We start from the raw sequence: 27955 nt of genomic DNA, 5'->3' as shown, positions 1-27955 counted from the left end.
TCAGGACTGATTTCTGCAGTGCACTTTATAGTGTTCTGTGCAGCCTGGTTTTAAAAGCTTCTAGCAATAGGCATTTCTTACTAGCAAGAAATTGCTAACACACAACTTAAAGTCATTAAAGGCTCAGTAAATCTCTAGTGATAATAGGATTCATCTCTCCTTTACTTACTGAGAAGTACTACTAGGCTTGCTCAAGACACCTAAATGCTGTGTTGAATAGATGCACGTTGTGCAGATATGACTGTTGTTTGTAAGCACTGATGGCATGTCAGGCACTGAATAATTCTTAATCTTCAAGAAGCTCAATGGTTTTTGAAATACAATGTGAATTGTTAACCTTGTAACAGAATCTTTGAATTTGTGATCAGCAGGTAGGTTGATATTCTGCTTTATCTATAGCAAGTGGATAACTGTTATCTTGGAACAGATTCTGGTATTTGGATTGAGGTTTCTGGAAGAGGTATTTACTTACATGCCTCTTGCAGCCACCACAGTGCAAGGAGTGACTAATGTCATCAAAATAAACACCAGATGTTGCAATGTTTCATAGGCTCCTTGTTCTTGACTTCTTCATAATCTGTTACAGTCACAGAGCAAAGACATTGTTATGGATTAATAGCATCCCACTGAAAACTTATTTTCTTGTTGAAGGCATCTATTCTCATATTTAAAATAGTTGATGGCAGATTCTTTCTCCCTTTATCTTCCTCACACATTCCTGTTGCCCATGCCGAAATGATAATGTTAGAAATGTGGGGTTCAGTGAACAACTGAAAGAGGGCTGTGCAGTGGATAACTCTGGTGCTATGGGGAGCCATGAGTCCATTTCTCTTGTGCATGAGTACAGCTAGATGACATTCACTGAAAGGCAGGTGCTTCACTCTTGCTGCAGTTTTGAATAGATCAAAATAAGTGCAAATCCTTTCCAAACGAGGTGAAATAGTTCAACAGAAAAAAATGGCTGAGAACTGTAAAAGGCTGCACAGTCTCTGCTTAGCATTGACTAAACCAAATGTTTTGATGTTTCTTTTAATATATGTTAAGATGAAATGCATCTAAACTTAATTTCAAAGCATAAATACATTCGTGTGTTTTAGGAATTAAAGAAACAATTAATCTCCATACTCTTTATGAATTATTTCAGTTCTACGTGTGTATCTTATAAATTGTATAAAACACAGTGAATTTTAATAAAATTTGAAACATTTCAAATATTTGCAAGTGCAGGGACTTACTTGTCAGTTCCAATTGTAATTAAAAGAATACTTAAGAAGTCTTTTGCAGCTGACAAAGCATTTGCTAAATCAAAAGTCAGAGTACTTTGTAGGAGGCTTCAGGCAAATTGGTCAGTAAAAAGTGAGACAGAAAATATAAAATATAGTTTGCTGCTCATGAGTAATAATGACCTGTGTTCGACAGTATTAACCTGTTTGATTACAAATCACTGTTTTTCTCCAGTGAGTTTAATATTAAATCTCTGACTTGAATGGGCCAATAACTTACACTAAATTTTGTGATCAAGAGCAAATTATTTTCAGTTTTCTCCATCCTCCTGCTGTCTCACTTCAGTAATTTAGATCTTACTAGGACCAGTGAGATACAATAACCTGAAATACAATCTTGTAAAGTTATTTGTTGCTCTTTTCCTGGAGGGAACATTGCCGTAGAAAGGCTTTCAGGTATAGCTGAAGCAAGCAAGGAGACAATGGAAACATATGTTATATTTCTGATGAAAAAGTAATCAAACCCATGGTTTTCAAACACCTGTCAATAGGACTTGAAGATATTCATTCCATCAAAGCCAAATGTGTAATTCAGATGTGTAAATAAAGATGTAGTTTAATCTCTCAAGGTACCCAAGTTTTAAGGAATTTAAAACCCTTAAAACTTTGTGCTGTCTTATTTCTGTTAGATGTTGATTGATATCACGTAAAAGGTGGTAATTAAAATGAAGGACTCTGACAATTTTAATTTCCTTTTGAAAGTAATTCTGATGTTAAAGCATTCACTTCTGTTGATTTTTTTCCCTCAAGATTAATGTGTATACTAGTGAACACAGACAGTGCTTCCTCATAAAGAGGCTGATGTAGTATGGGCTGGATGAGCAGACAGCAGGCTGGATTAAAAACTGTCTGAGTGACTGGGCCCAGAGGGTGGTGATCAGTGGTACAACATCTAGTTGGAGGCCAATAACTAGTGGTGTACCCCAGGGGTCAATAGTGGGTCCAGTCCTGGTCAGCATCTTCACTGATGATCTGAATGATGGGACAGAGTGTACCCTCACCATGTATACTGATGACACAAAACTGGGAGGAGTGGCTGACATGCCAGTGTTGTGTTGCCATCCAGAAGGACCTCGACAGGCTGGAGAAATGAGCTGACAGGAATCTTATGGAGTTTAACAAGGGGAAGTGCAATATCCTGCACCAGGGGAGGAACAGCCCCAAGCACCAGTACCTGCTGGGGACTGATCACCTGGAAAGCAGCTTTACGGAAAAGGGCCTGGGAGTCCTGGTGGACAAGTTGACCATAAGCCATCAATGTGTCCTTGCGACAAAAAAGGAATATGGTATCCTGGGCTGCATTAGACAAAGTATTGCCAGCAGGTCAAGAGAGGTGATGCTTCACCTCTACTCAGCACTGATGAGGCCACACCTGGAGTGTTGTGTCCAGTTCTGGCCTCCCCAATATAAGAGAGATGTGGAGCTACTGGAGAGAGTCCAACAAATGTCCAGTAAGATGATTCAGGGATTGGAACATCTCAGCTCTGAGGAAAGTCTGGGAGAGCTGGGACTGTTGAGCCTGGAGAAGCCTTGGGGGGATCTCATCAATATATACAAATATCTGAAGGGAGGGTGCAAAGAGGTTGGGGCCTGACTTCAGTGGTGCATAGTGACAGGACAAGAGGCAATGGACACAATCTGAAACACAGGAGGTTCCTGCTGAATGTGAAGATATAAATTTTTTTTACTGTGAGAGTAACCGAACACTGTCACTGGTTGTCCAGGGACATTGTGGAGTCTCCATCCTTGGAGATATTCAAAAGCTGTCTGGACAACTGGCTCTAAGGGACCCTGCTTGAGCAGGGAGTTTGGACCAGATGACCTTCAGAGGTGCCTTCCAACCTCAGCCATTCTGTGATTCTGTGTTTCTAAAATGGCACTTCTTTTAACTCATGAATTGGAAAAAAAAATGTGATGAACGTGAAAAAACTCATTATGTGTCTTTTATTTCTTCCTTTTAGAAGAATGAATTCATGCCCAGGTTTGCAAATTTGGCTTAAACATTTATAAAGTCCTGATTCACAAAATAAAATAAAAGACAATAACATTGTTCATTCCTTCTTGAATTGTTTATTTGTCAGAGAAAAATTTGTCTTTTGCTAGTTACTTGTGTACATGTTCCTTACCCTCAATAAATATGGACCTCAAACTCTTTGCAAAGGGAACATCACTCTGTAATTGTTGCATTCTTCTAGTGAGACAAGCTGTGGAAGCAGCTCACATATGCAGAAGAAGAATTAGGTAGAAAAATGTTATGTCAGACTCATTTATATTTATTTCTGGATTCGGTCCTGAATGCATTGGTTCCCAATATCTTGTTGCTAAAAGCAGAGGAAAACAGCAGTATATGTAAGGGCAAGTATGGGTAAACAGACAAATGCAATTAAAACAATATAGAGGTTACTACTTTTCACTACTTCACCTGAAACCCCAAACATGATTTTTTCACTTTTTTCCTCCATTGTTATACCACTGATAATATTTAGTGGGATAAATTAGACCAAAAATGTATAGTAGCAAAAAGATGAAGGTGAAAAGAGATAGGAGGAAAAAGAAGGCACATAAAGATGAACAGAAACATGTAAGGTGGCTACAGACAGCTGCAATGTAATACAGGCATTGTGTTTCATGTTCTCTGACATAGGCAGAGAAGGGAGCATAGCAGTCATGCCAGCAGAATGAGACTTCAGGGTGATTTCCAAGGTATTCTGGGCAATAAGAATTGATGCTCTTTCAGAGTGCAGATTCCAGGGTTTTGAGTCTTTGAACATAGTGCCCAGTGTGTGAGTTGCTCTCACAAATCAAGGAGATGGTATTCAGACATCAGAGCAGATGATATATGCCTGTAGGAATTTGTACTAGTCAGAATTTGGAGAACTGCACTCTAAAGGAGCTTTAACTGTAAAGTGGGCTTTAGTTGAAGTCTTCTACAGTTTAGTCTGAAGCTAAAGTAAAAGAATAGGTTGAGTCCTGAAAAACCTACACTGGAGAAAATAGTGAAGCTTTCTGGGCACTTGAAGTTTATGAAAAACAGTGTTGGTCACTACTGCTGTTTGTGAATATACTTTAGCTGTGGATTTGACTGAAACCTGAAGCAACAAATTATTTTACTTGCACAAGTGTTGTAAGCATTCCAGTTTAGCCCATTAGTGTCAGATCTACTTTTGTACAGCTAAGCTTTTGGATGAATAATTAAACTGAAAAATCTGACTTGAAGAAAGATGTATGGAGCTGAGTATTCTTGAATTTGGACAACTGTATCACCTTGAACCTCTCAGTTTCTTCTTTGTGTCTTTTCTTTGACACTGAAGTGAGGAGGTGGTGAGTGAAACCTGTGAAATATTTCTGTACAGAGGCCCATGGACAAATTAACTATGCCAAGTCCTGATATCCACACATCTGCGATAAATATATAAGATTCATGTAAATGCATTTTTGGAGGAGATCCTACAGAAACTGCTTCCTTTTAAGACTGCAGTCTTTTTCTATTCTCTAGAGTATGAAGCCTATAGACTATTGAACTGCAGTCTTTGTTTTGATTCACTGTGTCAAATGCAAGTTATAAGAGGGAAAAGATATCCCCTTGATTTCTTTGTTTCCTCCCTGCCAAATAAAAGCATATTTTATTGTCTGATAAGATTTAATTACTAGAATACATAAGTAAATATAATTTACAGCCAAAGGAATACTAAAAAAGAGGAAAAACGTAGTTTAGAAAAAGGAAAATCTCCATAAATACAATCTTCATGTCTTGATGGCATTTCTAGGTCTGCTCTTCAGAAGACATAAAATACTCCCTGGCAATTTACTGTATAATGATTACAGTGACATTTTCTGCATATTTGGACTAAATGATATAGAAAATTATGATGTGGTCTTCACTTTGAGACTGGATTATTCAGTGTGTCAGTCATGCTCTTTATTAGTTGGTCATTTGTTTCATACTGAGCATGCGAGAGAACCTGTTTTTTTGGTTTTTTGTTAGCTCGTGTGTACTAGTGACACCAAGAAATAATCCTTGATTTGGATTCTAACTCTGCCTTATATTATTTTTTTCATTTCAGTTGAAGTTGATGTGTCTGTCTTTAAATACACATTCAACTTTCTGGTCTTTTTTTTTGGAACTTCTTGCTGCAGACTGTTATCTTGTCAGTGGTGCTAATTACCTTTTGCCCTGGTTAAGATGATTCCATTTTGTCATAGTTCTCTTTCCCTGTTCTGTTATATGGCTATCCTGATATTGCATTCCTTAGCCTGAACATCTATTAGCAATATGCGTCTGTGTTTCAACATTTATCCTCCCTCTCTTTATTCTCAGTTATTTGTTTTAATTTAACATGGTTTATATTTTACACATGAGCAATTAAGCATGTAAAACAATTAAATTGTTGCCTCCGATAGCATTTTGTATTACTTCACTCTTTCTACTTGGCCTGGTTACCTAGGTATCTTCTTGAACTTAGAAAGCTTACTGTTTTGGGGAAGATTTTGCTTCATAGGTTGTCATCACTGGTTTAGAATATATTGGACTGTATAATTTCTGTAATTTTTCACATTATTTTGCCAAAGCTGCATTGAAAGTGAAATGATTCTGTTGCAAATGCTCTTCCCTTATGTGTGACACGTCTGGGTGCATGGCAAAGACAAGGAGAATACAATTCTTCTGTCTCAGTGTGGTTTAGTTATGGATATCAAGAAGACATTACACAAAATGGCAGAACAAGTACTCACTGCTAAGAATTAGTATAAAGCAAAATACTACAGCACGGAAAAGAAGGATATAAGTGAGTACCAACTGTTTCTGACCAAACAGCACAATACTAAACCATTAACAGGAAGTGTTATTCTGGGATATGCTAACACAAGTTGTATATTGAGGGCATGGCAACTAATTGTTCTGCTAAATTGGCAGTAGTAAGATTTAAGTCGGAGTTTGGTGGACAATGCTGGGTATTTCATGCTAAGACAGATGCTGATAAATTGGAGAGAGCATGTAAGAGTAATAAAATAATAATAAGTTTAAAACATATGATTTAAGATGAAAGGCTACAACATTTGAGTTCTATTCTAGAAGAGAAATAGTAGAGGTAAAAAGCTGTTGAAAATAGGAAACAGGGAGTGATCTGTGACTCCATATGTTCATTGTGCGCAAGAATTTAATTGCCTTTCTTTTCTCTAAGGATGGTTGAGATTAGGGGAGAGTTTCTAGTTATGAGGGTTCCTCAGGAACAAGCTACCAAGGCATGGGATGGGATTCCCACTAATGGAAATTTCTGAGAATAGATTAGACCAATATCTCTTAAGAATGGTGTAGATGTGTTTCATCTTGTCTTGATGTGAAGGGTGAGAACTGATGATCTAAGATCTTATGTCTAAGGGATCTAAGCTGCTATTGATAATGTTTCACCTCTATATTTCTATAACTAGCTAAAAATTCCAGAAGACAAAGTGATAAGGCAGATCATCTTGCTTTATTTTGGAGTATACAGGTTAGGTGTTGAAGACTAAATCAGTTATCTTTGGCTTCTAGACATGGAGAAAGAAACAGTTGCACAACAGAACTCATTTGATCTCTCCTAGAGCCTTTACAATGGGCTGAACTCTGATCTGCCTCTTTCTTCTGACTCTGAAGAGACTCCCAGGTGACTAGATTATATTTAGGTGTTTAACTTTTATATGCCCAAATGAGGTGAGAGACTCTGAGCCCAGCACTTCAGATTCTGAGGTTCCTAGCATGCAGCTTTCTTTCTTGCACAAGTATGTGATTTGCCGAAGTGGTTTAGGGCGTATCTTCACAGATGGGTAGAGATAGTTTTACAGTTGGTTCCAGCCCAGCAAGGCATTAACAAGAATCTTTCTGGATGGTTGGTAATTAGGTGTTTATGCATGACTGTGCTCTCTCCCACCCCTCAGCACGACATGGTGAGTTGGATTCAGACCACACAAATATACTCACAAGCTGGAAAGCAGCTATCAAGAAGGGTAGGAAGGAGGATCTGAGGAACTATGGACCAGTTGACTTCACCTCACTCCCTGGGACGGTGATGGAGTACACGTCCTGGAAGTCATTTCCAAAGGCAAAGGAAAAGAAGATGATTGGGAGCAGACAGTGTGGATTTATGTAGGGAAAGTCATGCTTAACCAACATGATAGCCTTCTATGATGAGAAGAATTGCTTGGTAGATGAGGGAAGAGTGGTGGATATTTTTAGTCCTGACTTTAGCAAGGCTTTCAGCACTGTTTTCCATAACTGATACAGACTAGATAAGTGTATGGTGATGTGGCTTGAAAACAGTCTGAACTGCTGTGCTTAAAATGTCGTGATCAGTGGCCTGAAATCCAGGTGGAGGCCAATCACTAGTAATATGTTCCAGAGGCCAATATCAGGACCAATAGAGTTTAACACCTTCATTAATGACCTGGATGATGGGACAGAGTGCACCTTCAGCAAGTTTGCAGAGGAACTGGTTGATACCCTAGACTGCCATTCACAAAAATGTTGACAGCCTGGAGAAATGAGCAAACAAAAACTTAGTGAAGTACAAAAAAGGGATATGCCTGTACTTAGGGACAAATAACCCCATGTATTGGTATACCCTGGTGGTTGATCAGCTGGAAAGGAGCTTTGCAGAAAAAGAACTGTGGATCCTGGTGGACAAGAAACTGAACTTGAGCCAACAATGCACCTTTGAAGCAAGGAAAGGTAACAGCCTCTCCAGAACTACATCAGGAACATTACATCACCTGCAGGTTGAGGGTGTGATCCTTCCCCACTCCTCAGCACTGGGGAGGCCACATTTGGAGTGCTCACTCCCATTCTGGAATCTCCAGTATAGAGGGATATAGACATGATGGAGAGAGTTGAGCTAAGGGCCGTGAAGATGTTGAAGGGTTTGGAACATGGTAACTATGTGGAGAGGCTGAGAGGTCTGGAATTGTTCAGCCTGGAAAAGAGAAGGCTCACAGGCATCTTAGCCATGTGTATATCAGGTGGAGGTCAGTAGGGAAGACAGAGACAGAAAAGAGGAGATGGGCACAAACTGAAACACAGGAGGTTCTCTCTGAACATCAAGAAACATATTTTTTTACTGTGAGGGTGACTGAGCACTGAAAGGTTTTGGAATGTTTATCCCTGAAGATATTAAAAGTTCATCTGGACATGGTCCTAGGTACCTGCTCTTGGTAACCCTGCTTTGAGCAGGGGAATTGGACTAGAACATCTCCAGAGGTGCCTTCCAGCTTAGCCCATTCTGTGATCCTGTGATCAAACAATGGCTGTCACATAGTAGTGTAAGTAACCAAGCTCTCACCGTGGAAAGGATTTAGCGCTCTACTGCTCAGCACTGTCGCTACTTACTTTTCCTTGGACCGAAGTATGAACTTCTGTTAAATTTACACAGGGCTATTTTGCAATGAGACCTTCCTATATACATGCATGAGAATGCTTTCTTGCAGGGTGTTGTATTTACAAGACAGAGAAAAATTCCTTTTTATATCAGTAGAGAGCATATTTGTCTAATAAGGCCTAAGTCTGAAGATTTGCTCAGGAAATTTTCTCACTCAATTTAAGCAGAGATCAATTTGTGTTAGACTGAACGAAAGCTGATGCATGATTCTGTAGTCTGGCCTCTGGTTACTCATTACTGCTTATGAGGACCTGTCTAATGTTTAAAATTTAAACACTGAGTGAACTAAAATATAAAATTGTTGCACTACCTGGACACTTTATCCAAATAAATAAAGCTATATAGGACCAATTTAAATTTTCCAAGGATAATTCTTAAATTGGGAATGCTAACAGTTCTACCATATTGTGTAAATGCAAATGAATAGTTAAGAAAGTGTGGGGAGTATTTTCTAACAGAAAGTATCCCAAGGTTACTGCTGCTCTAACACTCATTATTTGAATTCATGAACTAATACCCTGAGATAGAGCAGGGGCATATGTGCACTCTTACTTCTGCTGCTGAGAAACTGAATGCAGTGACTATTAAAGTGCGGTCTGGGAGATAATAATTCCTGGCAGCTAATCTTTTTGCCTTATTCATGGTGTAATCAATAAATAAAGTGGCTACTCACACGTATCAATTTCTTAATTTTTCTAGGGTCACCTCCTCTGATCCACACAATTTTCACTCACAGTATTTTTTTATCTAAGATCATTTGTGTCAAACACTAGACTGTGCTATTGCTTTGTGTATGATGTACACACCTGGAGTCACATATTTTTTTTATAATGGGGAAACTGATCATGTAAAATTTTTCTCTTTCAAAGAACTTACTCTTGTTTTAATGTTTACGTGTAGATGTGTGAGTGTGGCAAGCCAACTACATTACAGGCACAGTTTTTTAGGTAATCTGAGTGGATGTCCTCAAAATAATTAATTCTGTAAAAAGGGAGGAAAAATATATCCAGGAACTCAGCTGGTGTTCAAAGGCTTTTTTCTCCTGCAGCCAGGCCCTCCTGACAGGTGTGCTGTTGGACTTTTGGAGTGACCCAGCCTGACTTGCTGTATCAATGACTGCCAGAAGCAATGTCTGCACTCCAGCGGCTTTGTTCCAGTATAAGCTGCAAAACAAAACAGGCCCAGAATTTCACCACAATGAATTATAAACAAGAGTTCACTACCTGGTGAGTCTAATCTGTCTTGCTCCTGAGTAGTTCAAGAAGACTTCTGGAGTTATGTTTTGAAGGGAAAGAAGCATTATAAATTAATGCAATTCAAAATCATGTCTGCAAGTTCTTTTGAGTGTCCTTTCCTAATAAGATACCAATTTGATATAGGCAACTATTCCTTCTGCCCTGCTACTGTGTATTTTCATAATTCAGTAATGCTTAACTAATGTTTTCTATCTGATGTAATGTCTCTTAATTGATTTACGTAGAAAACACATGGATAACTTAGCTACAAACCTCTTTATGGTCTTAAGAGCTTCAGAGTGGTAGGCTGTCCTCAGCGCACATGAGGAACTGAGACGAGGAGCAATATGAATTTCCTGACTAAGTCAGTGCATGTTTTGCCATAAGCTTCTATCCATCAATCTCTTGAGGATATGGGTGTGAAACAGCTATTAAATCACGCTACTTTCCACAATGGTTTCAACTTTATGTTTTCTTTTGCCAGATGCTGGAACTACAGGTTCTGTGCAGTGTCTTCTGTTCTCTTCTTTGAAAATCTGTTCTTTATGTACAAAGTTTTGCATTTAGAAATAATTATTGAGGCAGGGGCATATTGGTACATCTAGGTAGTGGACTCCTCTTATTTATCTGTATCCAATTCTTTTAGTTTTCTCTATAAATTTATTTAGATTTTTTGAATATGGTTGTGGAGTTTCCTTCAGGTTTGATTTTTGGTTTCTAGTATACTACAGTTTGTTGAAGACTTTCTAGTTTTATATTAATATAGAAATTGATGAAGGTGTTCCCCAATGAATACAAATCTTCAATTTTCCTACTGTGATTTAGGCTTTCACCAATACTGATAGCTTTGCTGGTTTAGCAGACTAGTACATGAATAAAACACATTCATTTTTCAAACGTGATACACCCTTGAATTTAAAACTGGTGATAATGACTTGAATTGATTCTCTGACTTGTAAAAGTACAGCCAGTGAACTGTCTTGGCTAACAAGTAGATACATCAGATGAATGTACCACAAAGATTTTGCTATTAGTCCTTAAAAATATAATAGCATCATACATGTTTTGAAAAATTCACCTTAGACATAGTTTTATATTGACAAGCACATAACTTTATTATAAGTATCTACTGGATAACATAGCGCAAACTGCAAAGTTTTAAAAGCCTATGGACCCGTAAGAAGCAAAGATGAACTAAGAAAGTTTATTGCAGGTGAGGTTCCTTTTGGTAATATGAAATGGGCTGTCAGAAAATTCACAAACATTGCTTTGGTTTTAGGTCATTAGCTAAATGTGTTTGCTTCAGTGGGTGGCTATCATAAAAAACTCCATCCATATTTTTTGTTTTAACTTAAGAACTGTGACTAGTTGTTTGCCTGGATGTCAATATGCAGTTGTATTCTGCAAGCTCATCAGCCTCTACTTAGAAGGTTTCTCTTCCATGCCCATTAAGAAACTAGTTGTTTACATCTAGATTATATTTTAATTTCTATGTCATGCCTCCTTTTTGAGTGGACTTATGTGACTGAAGAATTTTTTCCCTCCTTCAAAAGCATCTTCCTTGCTCACTCCTGGGATCATCTGCAGCCCCTTTACTGGCTTCATTTGAAGCAACACTACGGGCTCATGGCCAGGGCCCCTAACAAAGCAGGGTCCTCAGTCCACCTCTCACCTCAACTCCTTTGTTTCCCTTCTTTGCCTGCGTCATGCTGCCCAAAGCTGCCCTCACAAACCTGCCCCCACATCTTCTGCCATTTAGCCACATCTTCTAGCACCTTCCTATCAAATCCTTTCATGCAACTGGCTTTCACACTTCGTCAGTTCTGGGAATGGTCTATAATTTCTGAGAGGATTTCCCAGTTTTCTCACCCCTTACTAAATCACTAAGCTAAAGAGTAGATGCCTCTTGTACATTCATGCTTTTTTTTGACATTTCTGCCCTTTGCATTTGTATTGTCTACCTGGATTTTAAAAGTCTTCTAGGAAATGGTTGTATCTTATGCCTGCCTTTAAAATGCTTAACTTATAGCTAAAAATGTAACAATAATAATATGTTGACTAGAACTGGATGAAACAATTTTAACAGAACTGTCTTCTATCAAAAAGTTGATTTTATAAAAATTGAAATGTTTCCCAGGAAAGTACTGATTTTTATGACATTTTTCAAAACAGGAAGTAAAGTCTACACAATATAGCAGTGTTCAAATATTATATTTCACATTTCTATTCATCTTCTTGTGACTTTTTGATATGAACAGGCATTATAATGTTAAAATACTAATTTGTAAATTCGAAGTACCTGTATCCACTTACAAATGCTACAGATTATACTTAAGATTTTACTGTGCTGTTGTGCTGCTTCTCTACTCACTTTGAAACCATGTCACTTGTGGGCAAAGGGTGATCCACCCCTGCTCTATTACTTCAGTGGACATGTCTGTCCTGCCACCATCAAAAAGTGTTTGTGTCCTTTCATGCAATGGACTTGTAGAGGCCATGAGATGGAATTGTTCATGGGTGTTGGGTTTTGCAGTCAGAATTGGCTTTCATTTTGATCATATCAATGGGGACCACAGGATGACAGACTTCAGGAAGCAAGTGCTGGGCTATGAGAATAATTTATTCAGATTTGTGGTCTGCTTTCTGCCTGCAGCTGAAGGACCCTGGGGAAAGAGTCTGGGAGCTGATAGGCTGCAAGCTGAATGAATTATTCAAGCAATATTGTAGGTGTAGCCCATAAACCATAGGTTGGCTCCCTCACCCTTAATCTTACAACATTACAGCAGAGAAAATTAAATGAACTAAAATGACACAAAAGAAATGAAGAGTATTAGCACCATGAGATGTCCTTCAGAATGTCCTTTCTATGGGAAATATCCACATGTGTCTCCTTGGGCAGATTTGGAATGAAGTTTATGTCACTGATTAATACAATTTCTGGTGGATCCCCATTCTCTGTGATGGAGACTCCAGTTGTTGATAATCTCTTGTGATAGAGTCAGCAGCCTGGGAACTGACAGGAAAACCTTTGCTGACAGTATTTGGTTCTCTTGAGCTAAAATGAAATTCTTGATGACAGCTAACAGCAGAGGCTCATTTGGTTTTATTTGTCTGATCTGTGCATGGAGGAGTGGGCCAGATCACTTCTCTCCCTCTCTCCAACAAGAGACATTCAAAGCCATAGAAATATCATATAAGTCTCCTTCACAACTGAGTGAAAAAGTACACAATTCTGTTTGTTTCAGAGAGGAGAAGACAATATTTTCTTTCCTTTTTTAGCAGCTGTAGTGGTGCAGTGTGGCTCCCAAGACTTTTTCTGTACCTGATTCAGGGGATCTTCTTCTCCTGTTACAGAGATGAAACTGAGATATTTTCCCCTTAATATTTATGCTGTCTTAACAGGAAGGAGACACTTCTTCCTTCTCAGAGTTTTGATCTGTTTCATTGCCACAGGAAGGTTCTACTTATTTTTAAAAATTCCTATTTAATTACATCTCTTAAGAGGCTGGTCTCTGATGTGTTGGTCAGTAGCATCTTCAATCTGTTGACTGTTCCTTGTCTTATAATTAGATTATAGCTTACTATGGGCAGGCCCATCATTTGCATGGTTTGTATAGTGCCTTCTGTGATGAAGTCCTGGTCTGTGATTAGATCTATTAGATCCTACAATAGCAGTAATAGTAATAAGATGTTTTTACTCCCACTGGCTGCAGTTCTGTTTAATGCAATGTCTCGTTGTGGAATCTCCTAACTCCCAGAGCAACTGCAGAGTTGTTGTGGCTGCTCTAGCACCCCTAATTGCTGTTTATGAAGGCTTGTGGTTTTCTGATGCCTGCAGCCAGGGCCAGCAGCAAATGTGACTTAAAATGGCAGCTAATTAAAAGGCAGTACTTCAGCATTGTACTGAGGAGTGAACTCAGAATCATAGAATCATCTAGGTTGGAAAAGACATTGAAGATCATCTCATCCAACCATTAACCTAACATTGACAGTTCCCAACTACACCATATCCCTAAGCGCTAAGTCGACCCGACTCTTAAACACCTCCAGGGATGGGGAGTCCACCACTGCCCTGGGCAGCCCATTCCAACACCTAACAACCCGTTCTGTAAAGAAATGCTTCCTAATATCCAGTCTAAACCTTCCCTGGTGCAACTTGAGGCCATTCCCTCTTGTCCTATCGCTTGTTACTTGGTTAAAGAGACTCATCCCCAGCTCTCTGCAACTTCCTTTCAGGTAGTTGTAGAGGGCGATGAGGTCTCCCCTCAGCCTCCTCTTCTCCAGACTAAACAACCCCAGTTCCCTCAGCCGCTCCTCATACGACATGTGCTCCAGACCCTTCACCAGCTTCGTTGCCCTTCTCTGGACACGCTCGAGTAATTCAATGTCTTTTTGCAGTGAGGGGCCCAAAACTGAACACAGTAATCGAGGTGCGGCCTCACCAGTGCCGAGTACAGGGGTAAGATCACTTCCCTGTCCCTGCTGGCCACTCTGTTTCTGATGCAAGCCAGGATACCATTGGCCTTCTTGGCCACCTGGGCACACTGCTGGCTCATGTTCAGCCGGCTGTCAATCAACACCCCCAGGTCCCTCTCTGACTGGCAGCTCTCCAGCCACTGCTCCCCAAGCCTGTAGCGCTGCTGGGGCTTGTTGTGGCCCAAGTGCAGCACCCGGCATTTGGCCTTATTGAAACTCCTACAGTTGGCCTTAGCCCATCGCTCCAGCCTGTCCAGATCTCTCTGAAGAGCCTCCCTACCCTTGAGCAGATCAACACTCCCACCCAACTAGGTGTCATCTGCAAACTTACTGAGGGTGCACTCAATCCCCCCGTCTAGATCATCAATAAAGATATTAAACAGGAGTGGCCCCAAAACTGAGCCCTGGGGGACACCACTCGTGACCAGCCGCCAACCGGATTTAACTCCATTCACCACAACTCTTTGGGCCTGGCCATCCAGCCAGTTTTTTACCCAGCAAAGCATGTGCCCATCCAAGCCACGAGCAGCCAGTTTTGCCAGCAGAATGCTGTGGGAAACGGTGTCAAAGGCCTTACTGAAGTCAAGGTAGAAAACATCCACAGCCTTTCCCTCATCCAAAAAGCAGGTCGCCCTGTCATAGAAGGAGACAGGGCTTATTGACAGGGCTTTAAACTAGATATGAGGGGGGAGGGGGAGATAACTGGGCCTGTTAGGAATAAGCTCAAGGGAAGCATGCCAAGGCTTGAAGGATGGTGGACTGGTGAGGGCTCTCCCTCTGCCATTTCATTTGAGAGACGGGATAGATGTTTAGAAATCATGGAGGCATCTGAGAAGGATCTTGTAGGGAATGGGACCCACACTCACAAGAAGGTCTTGGATTCATTAGCTGATCTCAAGTGCATCTACACCAATGCACACAGTATGAGCAACAAATAGGGGGAGCTTGAAGCCATAATGCAACATGAGAACTATGACATAGAGCTATCACAGAAACGTGGTGGGATGCCTCACATGACTAGAGTGCCACAATCGATGGCTACAAGCTCTTCAGGAGGGATAGACAGGAAAAGAGAGGTGGTGGAGTGGCCCTGTATGTTAGAGAATGTTATGAGAGCTCAGAAATCAAGTATAGTGATAATGGGGTTGAGAGTGTTTGGGTTAGGTTAAGGGCCAATAAAGCGGATCTTGCTGTGGGAGTCTGCTATAGACCTCCCAACCAAAGCAGTGAGGTGGATGAAGCTTTCTATAAACAGTTGGGAGAAATCTCGCAGTCACTTGCCATTGTTCTTGTGGGGGACTTTAACCTCCCGGGTATCTGCTGGGAATACAACACAGCAGAGGGGGAACAATCCAGGAGGTTCCTGGAATGTGTGGAGGATAACTTCCTCACACAGCTGGTGAGTGAGCTGACCAGGGAAGGTGCCCTCTTCGACCTGCTTCTTGTGAACAGGGAAGAGCTTGTGGGGCAAGTAAAGGTTGGAGGACGTCTAGGGTGCAGTGATCATGAGATGATTGAGTTTTCGATCCTTGGAGAAACGAAGGGAGGGGTTAGTAAAACTGCCACCTTAGACTTCCGGAGGGTAAACTTTGACCTGTTCAAAAGACTGATTGACAAAATCCCTTGGGAGGCTGCCCTGAAGGATATGGGAGTCCGAGAAGGCTGGACATACTTCAAGAGCGAAGTCTTAAAGGCACAGGAGCAGGCTGTTCCCACGTGTTGAAAAACAAGCAGGTGGGGAAGGAGACCGGCCTGGCTAAACAGGGACCTTTGGCTGGATCTCAAGAACAAAAGGAGAATCTATGACCTTTGGAAGAGGGGGCAGGTCTCTCATGAAGACTATAAAGATGTAGTGAAGCTATGCAGGGAGAACATTAGGAGAGCCAAAGCGCAGCTAGAGCTCAACTTGGCTACAGCTGTTAAAGATAATAAAAAATGCTTCTGTAAATTCATTAACAACAAAAGGAGGATTAGGGAAAATCTCCTTCTTTTATTGGATGCAGAGAGAAACAAAGTAACAAAGGATGAGGAAAAGGCTGAGGTGCTCAATGCCTACTTTGCCTCAGTCTTTAGCAGTGGAACCGGCTGTTCCCTGGACACCCAGCCTCGTCAGCTAGGAGACAGGGAGGGGAAGCAGAATGAGGTCAGCACAATTAAAGAGGAAGTGGTCAGAGACCTGCTACACCACTTGGATGCACACAAGTCTGTGGGGCCGGATGGGTTACACCCAAGGGTGCTGAAAGAGTTGGCAGATGCGCTCGCCAAGCTGCTTTCCACGATTTACCTGAAGTCATGGCTAACTGGGGAGGTCCCATTGGACTGGAGGGTGGTAAATGTGACACCCATCTACAAGAGAAGCAGAAAGGAGAATCCAGGAAACTAGACCTGTCAGTCTGACCTCAGTACCAGGGAAGGTCATGGAGCAGGTCATCTCAAGTGCCATTGAAAGTCATATAATGGACAACCAGGGGATTAGATCTAGTCAGCATGGGTTTAGGAAAGGCAGGTCCTGCCTGACAGACCTGACCTCCTTCTATGACAAGATGACCTGACTATTGGACGAGGGAAAGGCTGTGGATATTGTCTACCAGGATTTTCAAAAAGCATTTGACACAGTTCCCCATAGAATTTTCGTAGAAAAGCTGGCTGCCCATGGCCTGGATGAGCGAACGGTCTGCTGGATCAAGCACTGGCTGGATGGACGGTCCCAGAGAGTGGTGGTCAATGGAGTTAAATCCAGCTAGTGGCCGGTCACAAGTGGTGTTCCTCAGGGCTCGGTGTTGGGACCATTTCTGTTCAACATCTTTATTGATGATCTTGATAAGAACATAGAGTGTATCATCAGTAAGTTCGCAGATGACACCAAGTTAAGCGGGAGTGTCGATCTGCATGAAGATAGGGAGGCTCTACAGAGAGACTTGGACAGATTGGATTGGTGGGTCAACGTTAACAGGATGAGTTTCAACAGGGCCAAGTGCCAGGTCCTGCACTTGGGGCACAAAAACGCCATGCATCACTACAGGCTTGGGGAGGTATGGCTGGAGAGCTGTGTGGAAGAAAAGAATCTAACTGACAAGCAGCTGAACATGAGCCAGCAGTGTGCCCAGGTGGCCAAGAAAGCCAACAGCATCCTGGCTTGCATTAGAAATAGTGTGACCAGCAGAAGTAGGGAGGTGATAGTCCCCCTGTACTCTGCACTGGTGAGGCCACACCTTGAATAATGTGTCCAGTTTTGGGCACCTCAATATGAGAGAGATATCGAGGTGCTGGAGCGAGTGCAGAGGAGGACAATGAAGCTGGTGAACATGGCCTGGAGAACAAATCCTATGAGGAGCGATTGAAGGAGCTGGGACTGTTTAGTTTGAGGAAGAGAAGGATGAGGGGAGACCTCATCACTCTCTACAGCTACCTGAAAGGACATTGTAGAGAGGTTGGTGCTGGTCTCTTCTCACAGGTAATTAGCGATAGAACAAGAGGGAATGGCTTTAAATTGCAACAGGGGAGGTTTAGACTGGACATTAGGAAAAAAATTTTCACAGAAAGAGTGGTCAGACAGTGGAATAGGCTGCCCAGGGAGGTGGTGGAGTCACCATCCCTAGATGTGTTTAAGGCTCATTTGGATGTGATGTTGGAGGATATGGTGTAGGGGAGAACTTTGTAGAGTAGGGCTGATGGTTGGACTCGATGATCCCAAGGGTCTTTTCCAACCTGAAAAATTCTGTGATTCTGTGATTCTGAGATCAGGTTTGTCAAGCAGGACCTGCCTTTCATAAATCCATGCTGACTGATCATCTGGTTGTCCCACATGTGTTGTATGATGGTACTCAGGATGAGTTGCTCCATCAGCTTTCCGGGCACCGAAGTCCAGCTGACAGGCCTGTAATTTCTTGGATCATCCTTCCAACCCTTCTTATATATGGGCATCACATCGGCTGATTTCCAATCTGTTGGGACCTCCCAGGTCAGCCAGGACTGGGGATGTAAATGATAGGAAGTGGCTTGGTGAGCACCCCAGCTAGCTCCTTCAGCACCCTCAGGTATCCCATCCGATCCCATAGACTGTGTATGTCTATGTGATGCAGTAGGTCACTGACTATCTCCTCCTGGATTGCGGGGGTCGTTCTCCCAGTCTCTGTCTTCTGGCTGAGGAGGCTGGATTCCCTCAGTACAGCTAGTTTTGTTATTAAAGACTAAGGCGAAGAAGGCATTTAACACCTCAGCTTTTTCCTTGTCACTCGTTGCCATGTTTCCTCCTGAGTCTAGCAGAGGATGGAGGCTCTTCTTGGTCTTTCTTTTGCTGTTGACGTACTTATAGAAACATTTCTTGTCATCCTTTGTTGGTCTCAGTCCAGCTGGGATTGGGGCGATGCGCAGAAGAAAGACAAACTCACACCAGTTTGTTGAAGGGGGGACATTGCCAAGAGCAAATGCTGCCGCACTGTGTGCCAGCTCCCAATTTATTCCCACTTGTTTACCTAGGTTTGTTTTTACTTCTACATCCTACTGACCTTCAGGTTTTATCTGTTTACTGCTCATATGCTCACCATGCATTCTGCAGGTGATGTTCCGGCCTGCTGTTTCTGACACTTGCAACACGGTGTTCCAACTCTTGCCTCAGTTTCCCACAATCATTCTTCTAACCTCAAGGTCAGTTTACATTTTGCTAACCACCAGTTCTTAATTCCCACAATCCTTGACTGCTGGAGCTAGATTAATTTCTAGCTGGGCTTTAGACCTCCTGATTCCTGCCCTGCATAACCTCACAGGCATCTTTGTAATCATTGTGCATCGCTAGCCCCTTCTTCCAAAGGCCATAAACTCTCCTTTTCTCCCTGAGTTGCAGCCAAAGCTCCCTGTTTAGCCAGGGTGGTCTTCTCTGCTGCCAGCTTTTCTTACAGCACCTGGGGACAGCCTGCCCCTGTGCTATTAAGACTTCCTTCTTAAAGAGTGTCCTGGACCCCTATACCCTTCAGTACCATCTCCCAAGGGATTCTGTCAAGCAGGTGCCTAAACAAGTCAAAGTCAGCCCTTTGGATGTCCAGGATGTCAGTTCTGCTGCCGCCTCTCCTGGCCTCCCTAAGAATAGAGAACTCTATTATTTCATGATCGCTGTGCCCTAGTCGGCCTCCAACCACCACATCATCCACCAGTCCTTCTCTGTTCACAAAGAGGAGATCCAGCAGGGCACCTCCTCTGGTCGGTTCACTCACCAGCTGTGTCAGGAATTTATCTTCCACACATTCCAGGAATCTCCAGGTCGCCTATAGTAGACTCCCACTATGACATCTGCCCTGTTGGCCTTCCCCCTGATTCTAATGCAAAGACTCCACCTGTCTTCACTACATTTGTACTCAAAGCAATCATAACAGTCCCTAACATACAGCGCCACCCCACCACCTCTCCTTCCTTGTCTATCCCTTCTAAAGAACTTGTAGCCATCAATTAGTGCACTCCAGTCATGGGAGACATCCCACCATGTTTCTGTGACAGCCACTACCTCATAATTTCCCTGTTTCATCATGGCTTCAAGCTCCTCCTGCTTGTTACCCATGCTGTGTGCATTGGTATACATGCACTTCAGATGGACTGATGTCCCCAGCACCTTTTTGCATTTAGAGGTTCTAAGTCTGGCCTGAGCTTTCACAGGTTACTCATTACCTCTGAACTTAGGTTTTGAATAATACTTGTTAAAGTCAGGCAGATACAAACACAACCACAATGTCATTTTGATATTGTTACCATTCTTGCATTAATTATTTGTTGAAATTCGTGAGAACAATTTTAGTCGGTATGAAAGGCCACCAGATGTCAGTATGACCTTCTGCAATTTAGTGCAGTATAATTAACTCACTTTTTATCAGACAGCCTAAGAAGTTTTAATCTGTTTTTTAAAGAAAAGCTATATTTTTCGTGACTGAAAAAAATAGAGTCAATTATTAAATGCCTTCTCGGACTTCCAGTGAGTCTTTCATTTATCACAAAGGAAGGCAAGAATAAATGCTGGAGAAATTCTGTGCATTTTACACTGGACTTTTGCAGAAAACTCAGACCGGCTGGTAGGGTGGTAAGAAGCACAAACATTTTGCTGTCACAAAATAGAAAGCTGAATACAGATCCCTGAACAGAGCGTGGTCCACCTTCCTTCATCTACCCACCTTAGTTGTGCTACATGACAACAGTGCTGGGGATGGGAAGGTATCCCCCTGCTTTTAGCCCCTGCTAAAACCACTGCTGGCCAGTACCAAATCACAAGAATGGCTGGACTCGCATAAGACTTTTGATTTTATTAAATTATACCTTTTTATCTTAAAACTTCTTCTTTTTATTGATTTTCAAGCCAGATGTCTGTGTTTATTTGGCTACACCTAGGTTACTTGGCCCTGGAGACCTTCCTAGGTCTGGGTCTAAGGGTTCATCTGCCTATTATCTATTGGATTGAGACCTGGGCATGTGCCCCTTTTGCCCCTGTGCACAGTACTTCTCATATCACAGAAACCTTGCTTTTGCTTCACAGACCTGGTGACAACTGCAGTGCAATCCCTAGGTCCTCCAATTTGGTGGGTTTGGGGAGGAGGAACACAGGGGGTGCCTTGACATATTCAGGAGCTCAGCCAGGGACAAATTCTGTTTGAAAACAAAAAGTATGGAAAAAAAAATTTTTTTTCTCGGTATGAAACTGAAATGAGAAAATGTCTCATTCATTTGTCTTCAGTTCAGAGGGCTTGGCTGTGGTTTGAGGTTTAAAAAAAAGAAGAAAAAGACTTCATGATAAAATTATGAGAATTTACAATACTGTTAATGTTCTAATATCTAAACAGATGTGAAATGATTATATTTCCGTGATCTTTTGTTGTTCCAGTTAAGATGTTAAAAGTAGTGTACTTTCCCTCACTAGCTTGTCCATTGCATGTTTCCACTTGAAATTGCTTAATCAGGTGTCCTAAGCATGTTGTACACAGGAGAGGTATGTGCTAAAATCCTTTAAGCATATTGGAAAGAGATGTTTTCACAGTGAGAAGCTTTAATTTTAACCAGCTCGCTGACTTCTGCAACCTAGAACAATGGACTAACCATTTATTAAAATAAATATGACTGATAAATTGGTGTTCTATGAAACAGGTGTATATAGTATTTTAGTGATGAATAACTGTAGTGTCACATATGGAGAGTTACTGAGGAGGAGCCATCTTTTGGTAAAGGAGAAATTTTTTCAAAAGTGAAAAAGTGATATAGAGCCTTCAGTAACAGTCACCTCTATGACAATATAAAATCTCTGTAACCTGAAGTTCTCTTTTATTTTTTCAAAGATTTTTAATTATTTTCATTTCAGGTGTCTATAATGTTCTTCCTGAACTTTCCTTTCCTTCCCTGTACATTTGCTGACTGCACATAGTTTGCTGTACATTCAGTCATCTTCAGAGGGATTTGAAGATGCTTAAATAGTATTAGTTAATGTTTGTACAGCTTAGAAAGCACAGCATGCAAAATACAGGTTAAAGATTTGTGCCAGGTGGAGAGGCAATGACTATAGCTATTCATATGATGGACCTTCTGTTTTCAGAAGATGTCAAGATTTTCAAAATTTGGCTAAATTTCTAAGGTGGAATATACTCCAAATGCCAAAGGAAAAAAAAAGGCCAAATAAACCCACCCCAATATTGTTTGGTTTCATTCTAAACATTTAATTTCAATAAAATGCAAATATTTCCCTTCATCTATGAATTTTAAATATTTTGTTATATTACAACATGGGGTAAAAAAATCAAAATGAAGCTATTTCAGAATGAGTTATCAAAATTCTTTACCTTAAAATAGTTTAATTCCATTGTGGAATTTTTAGCTGATATGTTTACATTTGTTTTAATAGATCTAATTTACCCATTTCAAAAAGTATTTACCAACTGATGGAAGAAAAAGACATCATAAACTCTTAAATGCAAAGACTGTCTCAGGCACCTCAAAATCTGGGAAGCATCAGGGTGTGCTTGCCCTTTTCTTATGCTGTTCCTTAGGTATCTTCTGTCAGCTATTTCTGGAGACAGGATTTTAGGCTTGACACAGTATGACCTTTCTTACATTGCTGCATTCTTTCTGTTGAGTGTATCTGCTTTTGTGAAATTGCATATTCTATGGGAGTCGAATTCCATGTAAAGCTTCACTGATCCGTTCTGCTCTCTAAAGTTACGGTAAAAAAATTTTTCAATATAAACCTTGCTTTAAGCCATTCTATAACTGCCTTAGCTTGAAAAATGTCAGGTTTATTCTGAAAAGAAAGATGAGGTGTTTCCAAATTGGTTTTAAGTAAAAAAAAATTCTCAAATTTTAGTTTTCAGTTTTGGCTTCTGAGTATTACTGCTTTATCTCCTTTTAGCTCAAAATCATCCTCTTGTCTTTCCAGACTCTGAAAGCATCCTTAAAACTTCTGATTTACTAATCCTTAAACAAGGGGAAAGTGAGATACCAAAGTTAATAATGATTTTTGTTTTGGATAACTTTAACTTGCCTTTTTCCAAAGCACAAGTTCCTTACTTGCACTTCAGGTTGAAAAGGATGAGACAGTGAAATCTGAAACTAATTTTTAATGACATAATCCAGTTGAGAATATGTGCTTGGGAATCAACACATACTCTCCACAACACCCTGCTGACACACCTGGAGTGACTTGAATGTTAATGGGGTGCAAAAGGTGAGTGTGATAGATATTCCAGAAACTGGTGATAGATATTCCAAGACTGTCTCTTCCATGAGGATTCCTGAAACCATTTCAAAACCTTAATATCCTCTGTCCAGCTGAGTGACACAGTAAATTAAGCAGCTCTACAAGAAACTCCGAGTCATTCTCAGCTGCTTATTTACTATTCTGGCTTCTGATTATCCTGAATAGTGAAAAAAACCCGGTCACTATCACAAAGTGGCCTACATGAAAGACAGATCAAACAGGAACAAAAGAGTTAGAGTGACTGCAGAGAGCAGGGTGGGAGTGGAAGGAAGTTATTGTTAATTCAGTTCATACTGCAGGTGAGCAAGGGGAGCAGCAGAAGCATGCATCTGGATTTGAACTGATCAGTAGCCCAAACAGCAGGAGCTCAGTGGGACCATTTGTTGATGCTGAATTCCTGCTGGCGTCTAAGGCAGCTGTTCCCCCTCTCCCTCTGTCCCTTCCAGTATGATGCACAGCATGAAAGAAGACAGCATAGTACAGGGTTTCATTCTCCTGCTTTTCAAGCACTGAATATAACAAAGAACATGTCATTTATGAAGTTCCCTTCATTACCAGACTTTTCAAATTCTTCTAAAGGACATATTTAGTTAATTCCCTACTTACTCTATCACCTAATTGCAGTTGTAGGCTTTGATCATAGTAATTCCTAGGAAGTTCCAAGGAATTCAGATTTCTATTATTTCTTGTATAAAGTGTGGAAGGAATTGGATTTGTAAGCAGAAATCACATTTTCTACTTGAGAAAGGAGCTGGCAGAAAAGCTGCACAAAACTGTTTACACAGAGACTGAAGGATGCAGGCTGATTTCTGTGATTCTCACCCAAAAGCTGAAATAATGAAATAAAAGTGAATGGAATTATCATGTGGCTTGCAGCCATCTCTCCATTTTATTGGCATCCCCTTCCTCCCATTCTTGTTTGTTGGTTGAGATTGGTAGCTACTGGAACAAGGATCATCTCTCATCCTCAATGCCAGTATTCTGCAAGCTTGTCATATTTGTCTCTTAGACCACACTGTAATAAGTATGTTGAGCAATAATGATAATACATAGGCTAAATTCATTTTTAATGTCTTAAATACAGTTTAAATACATTTAACAGCTATATTTACAGTAAAATTTTAAACTTGTCCCTTAAGAAGTTTAATACTGAATCCGATAAATCTGAGTGGGTGAGTGCTTAAAAAGACTTAAAAAAAAAATTTAAAGTATTTGTAATATACCATGGGGAAAATGGAATAAAAGATTCCTTCTCAAGCTCACTGCTACATTTCTAGATATGATATTGTCTGCAGTGCACCAAATGGAATTGCTAGAGCACTGTCTGTGTTGAGCAAATCTTTTTACAATTGAGCATATATGAAGAAAATGTGACCTAAGCACAAATCTGGAAATCTGACTCTCCTTTCCACTATGCATCATTTAGTGTTTTTTTCAGATGCTCAGCAGTCTTTCCTTGGCTCCTGTGTGATGTTATTTACACAGCTGAAACCAGAAAGAGAAATTCATATGCAACTTTGCAAAGAATATGCAAGTTTATTTCAGGTGACACAGAACAAGATAGTTCAGAATCTCCTCAAAATGGATGAATCATATTCATTAATTTAGTACATATTCCTATTGCTCAGATAGAAATGTGTTGATATTGAGTGGAAAATGGTCTTTGGAATGTTCATTAAATCAAATGTTACTCAGCTAATATGATCAATGCAAGTGAAAGTATAGATGTAGACTGGTTCTTAAAAACTGCAAGCGCAGAATTTCTTTTTATTCTATCTGTAGAAAGGAAGGATAGAATTTGGTTCCTAGTGGTTCTTACAATGTGTCTGTCATTTCAACTTTAAGCACAACAAAACATGCTAAACAATTTCACAGCAATTCTGCCTGGTGAGACTGCACAACACTCAAGTGTTTTAGTGTTCTGATTTCCCATCAGTCAAATTTATTCAGTCCTGGAATAATCACAGAGCCCCTGGACACTGTTGAGATTATTCATGAGACTGCTGTGGGTTAAGAAAAATTTTTGAATGATGAAAACAATTGCTGGAAAAGTCTCTGCTTGGTCCTACCTGCATTCATTTTTAAATGTGTACTTTTGTCTCTCTGGAAAAAAAATGTCAAGAAGCATAGCTAGGAGGACATATGCTGTTCTGACAGACTCTGCTGCTTCTCTGGCTGTAAGGTTGTATGATGTGTTTATTCAAGTTTTGATTTCATCAGACTTAATAAGTTTTGTCTTTTTTCTTTCTGAGAAAGTGACTTGTAGGTAACTTATCTGTTTCAGACACTATATGAATAAATTGAGACATTAAGAGAGTCTCCACCTCAGAGATTTTGCTACTTACTGAAACTCTAGACAGAAAATGAGGATTTTTTTTCTCAGGCTGTATTTTAGGAAAGCAATTGAAAAGCAAAGCGTGACAGTATAGGATTTCCCAGAAACTTGAAAACCATCTGTCCATTGCCTGTTCTATGCTAGACAAGAACTGGATAATGCCTCTGAGAAAACTGCCCCCTTTGTGGTGGCGTTTGGATGCTTTTGATGCTGTTTACTGATGTTTATAGGTAACAACTTCCCTAAATCTTGTTTTGGCTTCAAGGGCTTGTCTGTGATAACATTCTATCTGGATGTATTGTTTTCAAAGAAGCACTCTGCTTCTGCTTGCAGGCATTAACTGAGATTTTATTTAGCTACAAATACACTTCCAAACAAGAAGTTTAAGTAAAACTACGGAGTCACAAAAGTGAAATGTAAACACAAACACAGGATCGGAATCATAGCTGTAGAGTAACTTTTTCTCACTTTGTTTGATGATGAAGTATCACTCTCTGTTTTCACGATTTTGTTCCTGGTTCTTTTATGAGGGAGGTAGTTTTGGTAACATTATCCAATTATTCTTTGGAATAGCATTGCACAAAACTAATGTAGCAAGTTCAGTTCTTTCACTTTTCTTGGAGATTCTCGGAATTTATAATCTTCTTGGGCTGTCTATTCACCACGTTACTTAAATGACCTCTTAACTAGCCACAATTTTTCTAAGACTGCTGAAACACCTTACCGATAAAAAACACTCATCATACCTATAAAAGGAACAAGCTTTAGAAAAGTCTTTTCTCTTAGGATATTATTATTAGCAGGAATAATTAATAAATAGATATTGTTTTATAAGTTTAATTAATAGAGCACAGGTGCTCTAGGAACAATACGGTCAGTTTAAGCAACTTAGAAAGGCTAGGTAATGAAAAGCTAGACATAGATTAAGTATATGTTAAATAGAACATTTTGAGTCTTTTCTCAGAAGTCTAAAAGTGAATTATGATGAAGATTGTTCAGAAGATAAGTGACCATGATGACCAAAGACTGCATCAATGAGCAGTGGTGTCCGAAGAGGAATTAGAATGGAATGATAAGAACTAGTCGAAACTGTGGAATACAATGGACTTTTGAAATTGATGATGAATTGAGAGCTGAAAGTTCCTGGAAAACCACCAAAGACTCTTTGTATTGTATGTTATATCATATATATAGAGGGTGCTTTTTGTTAGCTGTTGCCACTCATTGAGGTGATGGCCCAACTCTGAGTTGTTAATAAAGCAAGCCTAGAGATACCGACAGACTGGTAACAATACCCACTTAACAAATACATACTTTTTCCTTTGCCATGAAATTTAATAGAGATTGTGCATGGCATAATGTTCCTATTGTCTCCTGATACTTTATCAGTTGCGTGCCTTTGTTATTATGCCAAGTACCAGATTTTCAAGAGTGTTCAATTGGTTAAATATGTAGATGGAAACCAAGTGAAATTTTCAGAAGTGCCTTGATATTTAATTCAATTGAAGTTACAAGCAGTACATTGTGCTTTATGGAAGAATGGCATGCAATATGCTGGAAGTTCCAGACCCCTCTCTGTTAAAATTCTTCACGGCTTTTCTTTGCTTTGCTTTCACAGTATGCTCTTCCCAACTTGCTCCTCAACTCCACATCTTTGCTTGACTTTTTGCTCTCTCCCAGCTCTCTTTTAACTTAAAAGTGCAACGAGGAAACGTTTTGCCATCTGATCTATGATTTACTCCCTCTACTTAAAATATTCGTTTTCTAGTTAGTCGGTAACTGGTTGTGTCTACAAAGCATTTTTTACCTCGGGTATGAAACACTGTATACAAGGAAATTGCACTATGTCTGTAATTGTATCCATTGCTTGTGTAGCTTGCTGCACAGTTGAACAACAGTACTGGGTTTTAGAGGTATATCTAGTACATTAGGTAGATTAACAACAAGGTATCAGGTTGATTGTGAAATTTAAGAACACTGCTAGTAAGATACTAATTCAGTGCATGATTAGAAGACAGCTCTGGAGCTGAGACAGCAAAATATATTAGAAACAGAGCTTTCACTTTTCTGTGCTTTATGAGTGCTTTGTCCTTTGGGTTTCTTTTACTGGATTTAACAAGAAGGAACTTTTCTCCACTCTGTCAATTCAATAATGATTTAATTGACATATTCTGTCATATAACTCTATAACCCAAACTAGTCTGAATAATATTTTTGAATTTAAATGATATTATCCCATCTAACTCCAAGCTATGAGTTAGTACAGAGTATTTATTTCTCAAAAGTTAGAAGCAGCAGCTTGGAAGAAATGAGAAGAAAACGTAGATTTTTCAGGCAGCGAGAAACAGAACCTATGGAAAAAATGCAACATTCAGTTAGAACAAACATTAGAGGAGAAATTCTCCTCTAGTCAGGGAAATGAGCCCACTATTTCTCTATTTAGTATGCAATTTTTCTAGATTATATATGACTGAACTTTCCTCAAGTACATTAGCTAGATA

This window comes from Strix uralensis, chromosome 5 (genome assembly GCF_047716275.1).
Source record: "Strix uralensis isolate ZFMK-TIS-50842 chromosome 5, bStrUra1, whole genome shotgun sequence".
NCBI lineage: Eukaryota > Metazoa > Chordata > Aves > Strigiformes > Strigidae > Strix > Strix uralensis.
This window is presented reverse-complemented; position numbering follows the sequence as displayed.